The sequence below is a fragment of the Egretta garzetta genome, unplaced genomic scaffold (assembly GCF_000687185.1).
Source record: "Egretta garzetta isolate BGI_Z169 unplaced genomic scaffold, ASM68718v1 scaffold275, whole genome shotgun sequence".
Taxonomy (NCBI): Eukaryota; Metazoa; Chordata; class Aves; order Pelecaniformes; family Ardeidae; genus Egretta; species Egretta garzetta.
Window position 1 is genome coordinate 1,908,233 of NW_009259867.1, and position 2,985 is coordinate 1,911,217.

A 2,985-nucleotide genomic window follows, 5' to 3' on the forward strand; every position below is an offset into this window, starting at 1 on the left:
CCTCCCTCGACCTGCTGGCCACGCTTCTCCCGATGCAGCCCAGGGTAGGGTTGGCCTTCTGGGCTGCCAGCACCCATGGCCAGCTCATGTCCAGCTTTTCATCCACCAGCACCCCCAAGTCCCTCTGGGCAGGGCTGCTCTCCATCCTTAATATTTTCCAAGTGCTTGCAGAGAGTAGTGGGCAGAATGGAGACTTGCTCTCATTATCCCCGCGTTACCCAATGGTCTGAATATGATGAATTCAGGAGCAGAAGTGGTGATATCTGTACTGCCTGTTCTGAAACAAGTACATGTGTTGCTTTGGTAAAGCGGCTGCTTACGGATAGATAAATTGCATGGCACTCTTAGCTGGGGTTAAAGAGTTAGGTGGATTTTAAAATAGCACTGCCCTAGGCGTTGGCGCTGATGATCAGTACAACGTTAAGCTGCAATGTTAATTAGAAGTCAGATATCGTATATAATTGTTGTGAGAAAATTGTGGACTCTATAGTAAAGGACCTGCTAAAGAAAAAAAATGAAATGTTTCCTGAGATATTTAATTAGTTGCATTGAAGAAATTTTTCTGAAACGCTTTTCAGGAAGACTTACATTAAAGAAATTTTCCTAAAATGCTTTTCAGGAAGATTTAAATTTCTTAAAGAGCTGAATATGCTTTTTTGGGGATTTTTTAGAGGTGGCTAGGTTTCCTTCTGAGGATGGTTTCCTTATGGTTTCCTTACTTATAAGGCCCCCAGACTGAACATGTGATAGGTGTGCAGCTCTGAGGGAAGGGTTGGCGATTTGGCATTTCAGTAACATAGCTGGTTTAATGTGACATGCAGAAGTGTCGCTGCCGTCGCCGCAGCTAAGGGCAGCCTGGCAGGGCTCTGGCCAAGCTCCCCCTCAGGCTGATGGAGAAGCACAATCCCCTTACCCTGGCCTTGCTGCTGCCGGTGTCACTGGTTTGGCAAGAGAAGCAAAACCTGACAGCTCATCTTCCAAAGACCCAGCACCAAGGAGAAGCCAAGTTCAAGCTCCTTAATCCCTGGCTTCATCCTGCGTAGGACAGGCTTCCTTCCTTCACGTGTGTCCTGCTTAATCCAGCCGGCCGCAGCGTGGAGGAGACGGCTGTTTTCTGATGCCCAATATGTCAGTGGAAAAGGTGTTTTTTCCTCCAGGTGGGTGCTGAGAAGACATCTCTCCTCAGCCAATTTCCTTCAAATTTGAACTTGATACTTTAACTGAATTAAACGACGTGCTCGGGTTTGTTTTCTGAGGTGCTTTTCCCCCTCTCACTTTCATCTTTAGTTCCCTCTGCGTATCCACGCTGCCTGTGCTCTGCCTGTGGTGGTGGGCAGGCAGGGTGGGAGGCTGAAATTAACCCAAACCATCTCAGCAATACAGACCAGTTTGCAAATAAAATAAATAGAGAAACTCTCCGAGCCTGTGTTTCCTCTACAAGTGCCTAAGGACGTTTCTAATCAGAAGTGTGATAAAATGGAGAGTCCTTCATGCTTAGCAGAATAGTTAGTTTTTCCCAATCCTTTCTGCTCCCTAAATCTCATCAGCTAATAATAATAATAATAATAATGAGTAACTAGAAATTCAACCCTTAATTTAAGAGCCCTGAAAGGGCCCTGTCTGTGGGATAGCACGGAGCACTGCTCACAGAAACCAGGATTTCTTTGAAGCTGCCTTAAATTGGAGGCTGAAAGCAGAATGCAGGCATGGGATCTCTTTCTCAGGGCTCTGAGAGCTGCTGGCTCGATTGTAGCAGGAGTTAGTTGATACCTGGTGACACCAGATGAAGCCTGTGGCTTTCACAAGGCAAAGCAAGCCATTTGGGGGAGTTTTTGTGGATTTGCAGCGGGTGGTGCTCAGATCTGGGCTCTCGCTGCTGCCCACCCGCTGTATTTGTATAGGGCACGGTGCTGGTCTCGCAGCTTCGCTTCAGCTTTCCCCTTCCTCTTGGGGTTTGTGACCTGTGCTGTGGGGCTCCCAGCTCAGGAGGAACATCACCAGCCAGCTCCATCCTCCCACGTGTCCCCATCGCGGCAGTGTCCCTGCAGGCACTGACCAGCTGCTGGACCCCGAGGCTGCCTGTCTGCCTGCTCTTCCCCACCATCCAGCGTGAGAAGCTCCCATCTCAGCTCTGCTCCCTCTTCCTCCGAGAGGCACCTTCTGCTTGCGCTGCCTCTGTCTTCTCCAGCTGTGTTTGCAGCGAGCTGTCACGAAGCCGCGGTACCCGTGGGCTCAGGACTCTCCCTCTGTGCTGTCACATCTTTCTCTGCTCACACCCTGCCGCGGCTGCTGCGTGACACCCATGGGTGACTTCCCCCCCATGCTGGTGAAGACCCCGTCTGCTCCAGCTGGCACAGCCGGGAGCAGGGCGGCTGAGAGCTGTGGGAGGAGAGCTGGGGGTTCCGAATCCTGCTTTGCTGGAGCTGTGACTCCCCTTTTCCTGGGAGAACACAAGAGCATTTGTTTTAAGGGAGTCTGTTTTCAACAGAAGGCATCAGGGAGCAAACCTTGGTGGTGCAGGGTGACAAGGTGAGGTCCAAAGAGGTGCCCTGGGTACGGGCAGGGAATTGAGCATGTTGGAGGCTGGCTGTAGGGCAGTGTTTTCTCTTAATCTCTGCTTCCATGGCATGACCTCCTGACTGCACGGCTTCAAAACCTGCATTGCCGCTTCTGAGCTTAGAATCACAGAATGTTTTGGGTTGGAAGGGACCCCTAGAGGTCACACAGCCCAACCCCCCTGCAGGAGCAGGGACACCTTTAACCAGACCAGGTTGCTCAGAGCCCTGTCCAACCTGGCCTGGAATGTTCCCAGGGATGGGGCCTCCACCACCTCTCTGGGCAACCCCTGCCAGGGTTTCACCACCCTCACTGTAAAGAATTTCTTCCTTAGATCCAGTTTAAATCTACCTTGGTTTAGTTTAAAACCATCCCCCCTTGTCCTGTCACAGCTGGCCCTGCTAAAAAGCTTGTCCCCCCCTTTCCTCT

At 50.9% G+C, this 2,985-nt stretch overlaps 1 protein-coding gene across 3 annotated transcripts in view; it reads left to right on the plus strand.

Moving 5' to 3' along the window:
• GUK1 (guanylate kinase 1) overlaps positions 1-2,985 on the plus strand; it is a 14,225-nt gene that overhangs the window by 7,944 nt on the left and 3,296 nt on the right. The window lies entirely within an intron of this gene.